Source organism: Trachypithecus francoisi, unplaced genomic scaffold (assembly GCF_009764315.1).
Source record: "Trachypithecus francoisi isolate TF-2019V2 unplaced genomic scaffold, Tfra_2.0 Contig01440, whole genome shotgun sequence".
Lineage (NCBI taxonomy): Eukaryota > Metazoa > Chordata > Mammalia > Primates > Cercopithecidae > Trachypithecus > Trachypithecus francoisi.
Genome location: NW_022681431.1, coordinates 8,954,294 through 8,967,383, shown reverse-complemented (window position 1 = coordinate 8,967,383; position 13,090 = coordinate 8,954,294). Strand labels below are relative to the sequence as shown.

Genomic DNA, 13,090 nt, shown 5'->3' with positions numbered 1-13,090 from the left:
GCCTGCCCTGCACTGCCAGCAATTTGCCTGGGGTGGGACTTTCCCGTGTTATTCTAATAACCAGCTAGGACTGAGAAGCATTGATGTAGTGAAAACAATTCATGCTTTTGGAGTCAGACAAATGAGACTTTGAACTAGCTGTGTGTCCTTGAGCTTCAGGGATTTTTTTTTTTTTTGTCTGTAAAAATGAGGTTAATCAAAGCTGCATGGTGCATCTGTGATGTTAAAATGAGATCATATGGGTGATGGGGCTTGGTATCTAGTCAGGGCTCAGAAAAAGTTAGATTCCCTTCCTTCCTTAGGTGCGAGTGCATGCGGGCCCGAGAATTTGGAAGACTGCGAGTGCCTGGTGGTTTAAGCCAAAGTGAATTCTTCCCTGAGCACTGATAGGATTGTCCATGAGAAGAAATCATCTCTTCAGCCTTCTCGTCCTCCACAGGAACAGAAGGACACATCCCAAGTGGCGAGCTGTGCAAGGCTGCAGACACTGTGAGTGGGCTGCGAGGGGCGGGGCTGAGGGTGGACGTCCTGACTGCTTGATTTCCAGCCACAGCTCGGTTCACTCCACTCGGGAGAAACTTGCCTTTTCTGTCCCACTGTGAGGAGGCTTGTCGCTTGTTCTCGTTTCCTAGGGCACCTGAGCCACAGTTTCTTGGGAGACTCATGTCCCCAGAAGCAGGGAACGGTGGTGACATGGAGCTTTTTTTATTATTTTTTGTGGAGATGGAGTCTCACTCTATCGCCCAGGCTGGGGTGCAGTGGTGTAATCTCGGCTCACTGCAACCTCTGCCTCCCAGGTTCAAGAGATTCTCCTGTCTCAGCCTCCGGAGTAGCTGGGATTACAGGCACGCACCTGTATTTTTAGTAGAGATGGAGCTTCACCATGTTGGCCAGGCTGGTCTCAAACTCCTGACCTTAGGTGATCTATCCGCCTTGGCCTCCCAAAGTGCTGGGATTACAGGCGTGAGCCACTATGCCTGGCCAACATGGAGATTTTAACTCACTTTCTCAAATCTTCTTACCATAACAGTCAAGGTCTTCCTGGTTTCAACCAACCTCTTTACATGTCCAATCTTCCCTTCTTGAAATCCACACAGTGCAGCCACACTGGGGTACTCCAAACCCTCCAACAGGCCCCCTCCTTCCTTTTCTGAGCATCTACTCATGTTGCTTTTTCCCCTTTCCCTGTAACATCTGTAACTCACCACCTCCAGAAGCCCAAAAAACAATGCTTCTCTCCGTATGAATCCTTTTTTGAAATGCCTTCCTTTGGAGCAGTGATGATGGTTGTGTGTGTATCTTGCAGGGTACAGGCCACACAGCTGTGTTTTGTTATTTGATGATATCTCTGTCTCATCCCCATTGCTGGACCAGATGCCACCGAGGCAGGTGTAGTGGAAAGAATTAGGACTTTGGCATCAGGGCACAACTGGGTCTGAATTTCATCCCTGTCACTTATTAGCTTTGCAATCCTAGGAGAATCATTTAGATTCTCTAAGCCTCTGTTTACTCATTAATTAAAATGAAGAAATAATTCCTATTTCTCAGGGCCGATGTGAGGATTAGTTTGATGCATATTTATGAAAGACTCTGGCAAAGAAATGTATTCATAGATGCCTGTAAAATGATTAAATGAATTGATATACACTATATGGCATGATGTTTGAAAACATTGCTCTCACTTTCCTCATCTTTAAAACTTACATTTTGGGAGTGGTGATGGTGAGGAATATAGGGTCTAGGAAACCAAACTAAACTTTTAGTGGCTACTGCAAAGCCTGCACCATTGTCTTTTCTCAGACATCCTTAATAGAACCCCAAGAGGTGGGGATTAGTTTTTCGGAAAGACAGGATTCTGATCTTGGCTTTGCCAGTTACTGATGGGCCTTGGCAAAATGGTTTGCCTGCCTGAACCTTAGTTTTCTAATGTATGTAATGGGCAAGCATTCCACTCACACATGACTTCTATCCTCAGGAGAGCGAATGCAAAGTGCGTATGATAGCGCCTGGCATGTGGTTGGCACTCTACATGGGACAGTTCTATGGCCATCCTTATGACAATATTTGTACAACGAATAGTATGTTAGCATTACCCATGGCTTTATGGCTAGCATGAGCAGTATTGTTATTTCAACCCTGGTAATTCTGTGCCACTTCCAACCCTCTTCCTGCTATATAACCCTGCCCTGGGCAGCCTGTCTTAACCCCAGGATCGCAGCATCACTGAGCAGGACTTTTTCATGGGCATCCATATTGCATCTGTTCAGAATTCTTTGAATTTGCCACCAGGAAAGCTCCGCCACCCCTGTGTTTTGCAGAATCGGGCCTCACTCCCCTCTGGCAAATCCCCACCTGACTCTATTTCCCTTATCAACTTGCTGATCACCTCTCATTTGTCATCTTTATTAGCTTTTAATCTCCCATCAGTTTAGTGCTGGAGTTTAAGAGTAGGATTAGAGGGGGGAGTTTAATTGGATGATCCTCCGTGGCCCCTTGAACATCAGATTCAATAAAAGTTTATGAAAAGATAAAATCGCAAAGGGTTTTATAGCCCCAGACAGAGCAAGAGACTGGTGCGAGAACAAGGTAACTGTTTTTCAACCTCATATAATCCGTGTTTCGACTTGATTAAATGAGGAAGTTAGTTTTCCCCCTCTCTCTCTCTTCCTCCCTCTCTTTCCATGGGTAACATTATCCTTTTCCTCCTGGCGTAAGCAAGAAGCCACTTTCTGCCAGGCGCCTCTCTCCTCTTGCTTTGATTTTCCCTGACAGGAAGAGTAATGAAACCTGGGTGCACCAGAAAATAACATTTATTTCACGCAGAAATATGCTGAACCACCACTGAAGGTGGCTGAGGTGATCATCTGATGGGAAAGAGCCTGGTTTTCAGGAGGGGGAATCGTGGTTTGTGAAGATGAAGGGAGGAAAAGTGTTCCCCTCCGTGAACTCCCTCCTATCTCAAACCCATCTTTCCCTGGACTTCTGCTCTCTGCTTAGACCGTTTTGCTTCTGGTTCAGGCAACCAGAGTGTAAGGGGTGGGCCAGCATGTGGAGTCGTGTGTGAATTCGTTCATTGACTAATTCAACAAATATTTTTTGCAAGCATTTTACATGCCAGCCACTGTGCTAGGCAGGGAGGATAGAAAGGTGAATAAGATCTCACTCTGCTCTCAGGAGGGCAGAGTCTATGGGGGAGGTGGACAGTGTGAGAGGAAATTTTTTTTTATTTTTACAGCCATCACTTTGGTCTAAGGAAGTGATGACCCTTGGTGGTTTTTTTGTATTGATGTGATTCTGCAGTGAGTTTGGCTGTCAGACTTAGGATGAGGAAGTGATCTGTACAATGAGAGGTGAAGAATTGGGGCTCTTGGTGGAAATCTTGGGGGGTGTGAGGGGGATGGGAACAAGAAAAGGGAGAAGGTGGGGAGGGGGTATAAATGGAAGCCAGTGAATGAATGTTAATCTTTGGGTTGAAGATTCTGGGAGTGAAGCTGTAATAAAATGTTCCAAGTGTGGATTAACTGAAAGACGTTTAAGGAATAATCTACAATACTCATCGGTGCTTTGTGTGAATATTTATTTATTTACATGCAGTCATTCATTTAGGACAATAAAGGTAAAAAGCCCAGAATCATTGGTGACTAGGAGAATGCAGCTTCCCAGGAAGTCATAAAAATCCAAAAGTGGGCTTGAGATTTCCACTGGCCGCAAACTGGGGCCAAGCCAATTTTAAAGGGACTCAGGTGACCCCAGGAGACATGTAATTTACATAACTTGTATTGACTACCAGAGGCAATAATGACAGTGGTACTAGGTAAAACCAGAGCTCAAAGGAGGGAGTGATTAGTCTACTTGGGGAAGGGTGGTGCGGATGAGCATCAGAGAAGACTGCATAGAGGGGCATGAGCTTGAGTTGGGCCTTGAAGGATGGGCAAGCATTTGCTTGATGGATGGAATGGAAATAGAGGTGGGGCACAGGGCCCCTCATGAGGAGGAGGTATCGAGGATACAGGAAATGGCAAGATAGCTTGGAGGCCAGGTAGCCAGAGGGGGATGTGAGGGAGAATATGAGAGGCTGTAGATACCAGCATCTGGCAGTGGGTGGTGGTGTGGTCGTGGTGGTGTGGGTCATGAAAGACCTCTGATGTTAAGTAAAGGAACTTGGATATTGGTAGTTGGTGGAGGACTGCTGAAAAATTTTGCTTTCAGTGGGATGGAGTAACATTTCATTTCAGGGCAAGCCCTCTGGCTTAGTGTGGAGGATGATTGAGGGAGAGGGTGACACGGGAGTCGGGGGGACCTATCAAGGGACAATGGCCCAGGGGAGATGCAATGGAGGCCTGAACAGGGGTGGTCGCAGCGTGGACTGGAGGGAACAGGCTTCAGGACTGCTTTGAACAGAAAATGGAAAAGCTTTGTCACTGGTAGAACGTGGGGACAGGGGATGGAGGGAGAAGTGTATCACTCCAGGCCTGTGGATGGGGTGCCTGGTGCTGACTTGTGTGTTCTCTGGGAGAGGGAGTTCAGGGGCATGTTTAGGTATTTGCAGAAATGCCTCACTTGTGGATGTGTTGAGATTTAGGTGTCTGTGGGCGGATGTGCTTGAAGCCATGTGAGTGAATGAGATAGTGCTGGGAGAAGGTATTGGGTAGTAAAAAGAAAGGAGACAGGAGGGTAGGAAAGGAAGGAAAAGGGAAAGGAAATGTGACCCATGGTTTTCCAGCATCTTTGAATGTTCTAGGACCGTATCTGCTTCCACCCACCTGTGGATGGGGATGTTTAAGAGATCTTAATTGTGATGGAAATGGAGGATGACTTCACATGTTGGAGGATGTGTGGGGTATGAGGTAGGGTGTGCCCTGCTCCTGATGGGTGGGCAGGGCGGGGTGCCCTCCCAAGCCGAGCCCTCGGTGCCACCATGTGGTTCCAAGTGAAAATAATTTGGTTTGGGAGCCAGATGTTTGACTGGATCTTTTAGAGTAAGGGTGGATCCAGAATTTATGGAGCTTGAAATGTGCGTGATCTTTGAAGGAAAAAAAAATACATTAAATTTCCTTTTGTTTTGGAGACTTCCAGAAAGTTTAGGAAAGGCATGCGTGTACTGAGTGTGTGAGTGTGTATGCTTCATAAATGCTGCTGGCTTTCTGAACTCATCGGAAGGATGAGCTAGGATAAGTGAGAACACAGGCCTGGTACTTCCTAAATCTCATCCTACATAGCATGGAGCTCACAAAAATAGGAGTCCTAGGAGTGTGCATTGGGCACATGGCCTGAGTGTCAGCTGGAGCATCCAGCCTTTAAGGTCTCAGAGAGGTTGGTGTGAACTCCATACCATGGAGTTCCATGTTTGGGGAGAGCCCAATGCTTTCCTCTATAAGCTCCAGAAGGACTTACATCTTCATGAACCCTTTTGCTTCTGAGCTTGTACTGCCACCAAATTAGTTACAGATCCTCTCAATGTCTCTGTTGCATTCTGCGTTGACTCAGACGTGGAACTCATCCTCCTTCTATGATTTATAAACACACTCCTTCACTCTTACCCACAAGGCCTTTATGTCTAAGGCAGACTTCACTGAATAAAGGATGGATATATTAAGTAACACAAACAATTAGCATTGCATATGAGTGATTGTGAATGCTTATTGCTTCTGCCATTGCTCTTGACCTTCCCCTCTTCTTTCCCTCCCTACTTTCTCCTCTTCTATTCCTAACTCTTGTTCCTTGCAGCTTAGTGACCCCTTTGGTTTCCCTGATTGCTATTAACCAGTGCCCTCCCAGGTCATGTGTGTTAACTGACTGTTGCCATGTAACAAATCATGCCAAAATTCTGTGTCTTAAGCAATAGTCATTTATTATTTTGGATGAATCTATATTTCAGTGGGATGGGCCTGCTGATTGTGGTTGGACTCAGCTGATCTTGGCTGGGCTTGTTTCTGCTCAGGTTGTCAACTGGTGGATGGTTGTGGGGGTGCCTGGTATTGTGCTGATCCTCTATTAACCTCAATATGAAAGGCACCAGGCTCCAGAGGATGAAGAAGAGACCCAGAGCCAGCAACAAGATGAGGCATGTTTTTTTTTTTTTTTCGGAGTCTTGCTCTGTCACCTAGGCTGGAGTGCAGTGGCATGATCTCAGCTCACTGCAACTTTTGCCTCCTGGGTTCAAGTGCCTCAGTCTCCCAAGTAGCTGGGATTACAGGCATGCACCACCATGCCCAGCCAATTTTTATATTTTTTGTAAAGATGGGGTTTCACCATGTTGGCCAGGCTGGTCTTGAATTCCTGACCTCAAGGGATCTGCCCGGCTCGGCCTCCCAAACTGCTGGGATTACAGGTGTGAGGAGACTTGGGGTTTTATTAGGGGCTTACATACAGGGAAGAAAACCCAGTGGCGGTGGGCTGGACAAGGTAATTGCATGGCTGAGCAGTGGCAGGTGGAGCAGGAAAACCACATGGCTCCTTGGTGGTAGACTGCATAGGAAAATGACAAGCTCTGGCAAACAGCATGCAGTTTATGTAGCATTTTCACTTAACACCCTTCTCCTAATGACCTCTACCTGACAGCCTTCATTTAACCCAAAAATCAGGACCTCAATCCCCTGTCTGGTCCGTGTTCCACAGGAAGGGCCAGGGGCTGGGTAAATATTCCTCATAGACAAGGAATGCATCTCCAGGTTGGCCAAATGTGGATTCCCTAGCCCGAAACACGTATACAGGGTCATTCTAAGGGTATTCTGAAGTTATTGCTGTCAGGTGTGTTTACCCTACAGCTGGTCTGGATGGCCTTGAGTAGCAGGACCCAGCCCCTGCCATGGGTCTCCTGTTCTCTCCAGAAGGGTACCAGCCCCGGCCAGGGCTCTCCAGTACCTGTCCAGTTATGTTCTGTGTGGGGCAGGATTGAAGACAGCAGAAACATGCAAGTGTCTTTTTCAGGCCTCTGTTTGCCTCAAGTTTGCTGTCATCCCCTTCACATGGGCAAGTCGCATGGCTCAGCCCAGAGTCAGCGTGGGAGGCACTACCCAAGGGCATGGAAGCAACAGCCGTGAAACGCCAGGGCTGCTACTACAGTCCATCTATCATACCGCGTCTTTCAAGAAGCATTTTTCTAAGCAAAGACTGTTCCTTCTCTAAGAGGCAATCCTGGTTCCAGCTGTTAAGACAATAATGTGTTTCACTCTGCTACATCTGGCCCCTGCCTTGCATCTTATTGAGCAATAACATCGCCCAGGGTGTGACATTTTATAAGGGCTTTTCCTTTTCCACATGAAAAGGACATTTTTGTAGATCATTTATTTACTTTCCCATATCTTATGGGCAGGTCTAACCTTTCTTTTTCTTCAAAAGGTTCTGCTTGATTTCCAAGAGAGCCTTGAATGGAGGAGAGAAGTGAACCTGAGTTACTATGTCATTGCTAAATATCTGATGGCCAAAAAGAGAAACTGAGGTAAGGAGGAAAATCCTGGTGATTCTGAATTCTAACATGCTTAAACCACACGTTTCCTGAATTAGCACGAGGTACACTGGTCATCTGTTCTCAATGTTGGGTCTCGGGGTAGCTGCCCGTTTGGGGAGCTGGAGGCGTTGACAGTCAAGGCATCTTCCTCACTACTTGCATTCTAGAGGGAAGATTAGAGATGGGATGGGGTGGTTGTGTTCTGTGTCCCTCCCTTTGCCACATCCCCTCTTAACCTGTGTGAGTGTGTGTATGTGTGGGGGTAGTGTGTGTGAATTCACATGTCTGCACACACACATATCAACATACCTCAGGGTTCTCTGATGAGAGAGATGCAGCTTTGCACTGCTTTGTATTAAACCAGACAATAGGGGAAATGATTAGGGCCTTTCAGAGCAACCACCTGACAATAGTGTGAGGTGAATGTGGGCTGATTGGAGCTCCATTTACCACGTCTGATAGCAGAGAAGGGCAGGCCAGGGGTGGCCCAGCACCTGCGTTTTGCAGAACTGGTACCCAGGATGAACTCTTTCTTCTCATTCCTCCTCCCCGACTCCCCCCAGGGACCTCTGGGTTGTTAAATTTAGTGTTCTGGCGTATCCAAATCCGTGCGATTTCTTCCAGGACTGTGCATTTAAATGTCACCCAGACTGCACAATTACCAACACATCGGGCTGACAGGGGTTGTTTAAAAGCCGTATGGCTGTGAAGGAAGCAAAGAGGAGGGATGTCTCCAGAAGGTGAGAGGAGAAAGAAAGGAAAGGGAGGCCTGGAGAGAGGATGACTGGACTTCCTTCTTCCAAAGTCCCCCCAAAACCAGCCCCAATGAGGTCAACCAGGAAATGTCCTCTTCAAACAAACCCTGAGAAAATAAAAATGAAATCGGAGGTGGGAGCCGCTGCTTGTCACAAACCCCTTCCCCATCTTCCATCGCCTTTCCACTCGGCATCTCCATAGGGTTGCTAATAGACTCAGGGTGTTCTCCTGGGCACAGTGGCCTCTGGGGACATGGTGACATGGTATAAACAGCCATGAAGTTAAGCCACTGGGGCACACACCTGTGCTTGGCCACTTAACAGCTGTGAGATCTGGGACTCCCCATTTCACTTTTCTGAACTTTGGTTCTTTACTTTGTTAAATGGGGATCATGGTCTTTGCTCTGCCCACTTTGCAGGGGTGTGGTGAGGGTCAAATGGCACGAGGTATAAAAAAACCTTTCAAAATAACTCATCTGGGTTCTGGCAGTGACAGGGGTCTGTGCCACCACCCAGATGGAAGTGAATGGACGTTTCTAGAGAGAGAGAGGCACACAGCACCTTAGCCCTGGAGCAAGACTTCTGGAATGAAGCCCAACTAGGGGCTTCACTGAAACCATGAAGGGACATTTAAGATGCCATTTGAAGGCAGCACCCAGGCCTGAAAGATCTCAGGTTGAGGGTTCTTGCTTTAGTATCAAGGTGGTTTGAAACCCCACCATGGTTACAAGAAAGGTCCTATGTCCTTCTGCTGCCTCAGCTTTCTCGTCTGTCAAGTGGGAGGATGACCATGTACCAGCCTAGCCTCACGGGATCCCTGTGAGATTTAAATGAACAAATAAATGCCTAACCAGTGCCTAGAAATAATAAGCCCTCGGTCAGTATTGTCTACTATTATATCTCTTTCCTGAGGTCTCCTGCTTTGGGAGTCTGGAGTTCTTTCTAGAAAGATTTTTATGTGATGATTGCAGGAACTTGAATTAACACATGTAATGTTTCTAGACTATGGCTGGGCATGAAGCTCACAATATGCTGTTTCCTGTCCCTTTTTCTTCACATTCTACCTCTCATCTGACTGGTCCATGAGGTTTTACTCTGTGGGTAAAAGCCAGAAGAGAGGACACAAAAAGATCCCAATGAAAAAAATAGATGAGTGAACTATTGTTACCACTCCACGACACCTTGCTCAGAGCTCTTCTTCATGCATTTTGGGCCTGATGAGAAAGAAATCCCATCAGGAACATCCACTAGTCATCATCCTCCACATCACATACAGACCTTGGGGAAATTCACCTCTCTGGGCCCCAGTTTCCCCATTTATAAAATGCGGTCGTTGCCAAGGGACCTTCTAGCCCATCATGATACCGTTGACTTTAGTGCTCCCAGCCAATGCCAGGCCCCAGCCCCTTTCCATGATAGTATCACTGCTATTTTATTTCTTTTTCTTTTTGTTTCTTCATCTCGGACATGCCTAGTGTTTATGGCGTTTCTGAGAATCCAACAAACTGCATTATTGGGAGGAGATGGGGAGTAACAAACATAGGCAAAAATCTGCTATTTTCACATGAATGCTTTAGGCAATCAGCCATGATGGGAAATGAAATGTGTGGAAAAATACAGGGTGAATAAAGAGGGCTTTAGTGAGATGATGAGGCTTTTATGCTCATGCCTGCATGTGACTGCTGTCGATCCTTCAGCCCAGCGGCTGCAGCGCAGCCTGCGACGGCTTCTGCCGTGGAGGTCTGGGTCCCAGTCCTCCTCTACAGGTTGGGTTTCGATGTGGAACAACCCATAGTTATTTATCAAAGTTCCAGTAAGGATCAAGTGAGGAGAGCAAGAGCAAGACTCCCTGCAGGAACAGACCCAGATCAGGCATCAGGAGTTACTTCTGCCAATTACAAGTTTCTGAGAGACCTTCCTTGGGGAAATGAGGGAGTCTCTCCTACTGACTGGTGTGGTGGGAGGGACATTTAAGATGCCCTTTGGAGGCATCACTCTGGTCTGAATGGACTGAGGTTGAGGGTTTTGATTCAGTATCAAGGTGGCCTAGTGTAAGTTCTGCAAATGTGAGAATTAAGAGGCTGGTTCAAGTTATAGCTGGGATCCTGACCTGTTGTGTGATGTTAGACAGCATGACCAATCTCCCTGCTCCTCTGGTAGATGTCACCGATTCAGACACGAACGCTCATGCATTTTACAAATAGGACAATGCCTGTGTATTTTCACTCTAGGCATAGGTTTTTTCTTTTTTTTTAAATTAGGAGTCTTAATTTTTTAGAGCAGTTGTAGGTTTAAAGACAAATTGATCAGAAAGTCCAGTGAGTTCCCATGTCTTTCCTCCCCCCTTCACTCAGTTTCCCCTATTCACATCCTGCATGGGTGTGGCACATTTGTTAAAGCCGATGAGCCAATATCTATACATTGTTATTAACTGAAGTCCATGGTTTATATTATAGTATGGGAACAGTCTTTGTATTGTATAATTACACACGTTTTGGAAAATGCATGTCCTGTATCCACCATTCCAGTGTTATACAGAATAATTTCATTGTCCTAAAAATCCTCTGTGCTCCGCCAATTCATCCCTTTCTCCCCTCCCGACAAACTCTCAGCAATCACTAATCTTTTTACTGTCTCTATAATTTGTCTTTTTTTGCCAGGAAGTCATGTAGTCAGATTCATACAGTATGTAGCCTTTTCAAACTGACTTTTTGCACATAGTAATGCATATTTAAGGTTTCTCCATGTCTTTTCCTGGCTTGACAGTTCATTTCTTTATATTGCTGAGTAGTATGGCATTGTATGCATATACCACAGTCTATTTATCCACTCACCTACTGAAGGACATCTTGGTTGCTTCCAAGTTTTGGCAATTATGAATAAAGTTGTTATAAACATTCCTGTCCAGGTTTTTGCGTGGACCTAAGTTTTCAACTCAATTGAGTAAATACCAGGGAGCGTGATTGCTGGATCATATGGTAAGAGTATATTTAGTTTTGTAGGAAACTGCCAAACTGTCTTCTAAAGTGGCTTTGCCATTTTGCATCCCCACCAGCAATGAGTGAGAGTTCCTGTTGCTCTATATCCTCCCCAGCATTTGGTGTTGTCAGTGTTTTGGATTTTAGCCATTCTAATAGATGTGCAGTGGTATCTTGTTTTAATTTGCCTTTCCCTAAGGACATATGATGTTGGGCAAATGGGAAGGGTGCCTACGTATTTTCACTCTAGAAATAGTTTGAACAAGGTCATTTATCTGTTTATATTTTTTCTTCCAGCTAGTAGGAAATCAGAAGTGTGTGTGTGTGATAGAGCATGAGAAGGAGGCCCACAGCTGATAGGAGCAGAGAGCCCGGCACTGAGCATCAGAAGACCCGGTCTTCTTGGCTACTGTAACTGCTTGATCTTGGGAAATCAGCTCCTCTCTGCAGCTCAGCTTCCTGACTCTGGAAATACGTTGCTTGTACTGGATCAAGGTTATGAAATGCTTCTCAGGCCGACGCCCTCCAACTGGAGTGACAGCCTGAGATGGGAAGAGGCAGGCAAGGCACTGGGGGAGTAGCTTGTCCTGACGGAGAGGTGCTGACTCCCACGGCAATGACTGTAGCTGGCGGCACCTGTGACACAGGCACATTCTCTTCTTGAGAATTAGTTCTAACTTTGCCTCCTGTTTACATTCCATGCAAGTTTAATTGACAACTGACCGCCTAAGAGAAAGAAAGGAAAGGTAGTTCTTTTTCCTTTTTTTTTTTTTTTTTTTTGAGATGGAGTCTCGCTCTGTGCTGGAGTGCGGTGGTGCGATCTCGGCTCACTGTAAGCTCCGCCTCTGGGGTTCACGCCATTCTCTTGCCTCAGCCTCCCGAGTAGCTGGGACTACAGGCACCTGCCACCACGCCTGGCTAATTTTGTTTTTTGTATTTTTAGTACAGATGGGGTTTCACCATGTTAGCCAAGATGGTCTCGATCTCATGACCCTGTGATCCGCCCTCCTAGGCCTCCCGAAGTGCTGGGATTACAGGCGTGAGCCACTGCACCCAGCTACGGAAAGGTAGTTTTAAAAAACACTGACACCATGGCTTAAAAACCTCCAGACTGGGTGCAGTGGCTCATGCCTGTAATTCTAGCACTTTGGGAGGCCGAAGCAGGAGGATTGCTTGAGGAGTTCAAGACCAGCCTGGGCAACACAGTGAGACCCCATCTCTACAAAAAAATGAATACAATTAGCCAGGTGTGGTTGCATGCAACCATAGTCCCAGCTACTCAGGAGGCTGGGGAAGGAGGGTGGCTCTGTCACTAAACTCCAGCCTGGGTGACAGAGCAAGAGCCTATCTCTAAAAAATAAAAACAAAAACAGCCTCCCTAGAGTAGGTGCCTCCTGGGTTGCAAAGTCAGCAGGATTCGCACTTACCAGTGGCTGGAACCTGACATCCCAGCATTCCCTGTCTGGCCCTAGAGCTCTGCTTGGGAGGCAAGAAATTTCATCTGCTCCTCCCCATATCTCCAGAGCTGGACGGGCCTGGCAGAGCAAAGTGCTTCCTTTAGGTCCAGTGAGCCCCTTGCAGGCCCATTGTTCTAGGCGCTGGAAAGACAGCAGGGAACAGAGACAAAAGTTCCTGTCCTCACAGGGCTTCCGTTGTGGTGATGTGCATGAACAACTCCCTCAAAATTAATTTGCACTTTATATTCAGTTTCAGAAAACAATGTCATCCTGTTTAGGAAAAGGTCCACTCTAAACAGTGAAAATAAAATGAATTTGGGATCTACAAAGGTGAACTTCAGTTATCTGGGGATATCTCATAACACGAAGGTGCTGACCCAGTGGTGATGAAGGCTTTATTACGATTTTCTCCCTGGGGGCTTTCAAGAAGGCAACTGGTGAGGAGTTTGG

The 13,090-nt window shown here is 46.5% G+C and overlaps 1 long non-coding RNA gene across 1 annotated transcript; it reads left to right on the top strand.

Moving 5' to 3' along the window:
- Positions 1-310: 310 nt before the first annotated feature.
- Positions 311-11,982, top strand: LOC117092136. Its single transcript, XR_004440640.1, has 3 exons — positions 311-489; positions 7,342-7,441; positions 11,481-11,982. It is a non-coding gene; the product is annotated as an uncharacterized LOC117092136 (long non-coding RNA).
- The last annotated feature ends 1,108 nt before the right edge of the window (positions 11,983-13,090 follow it).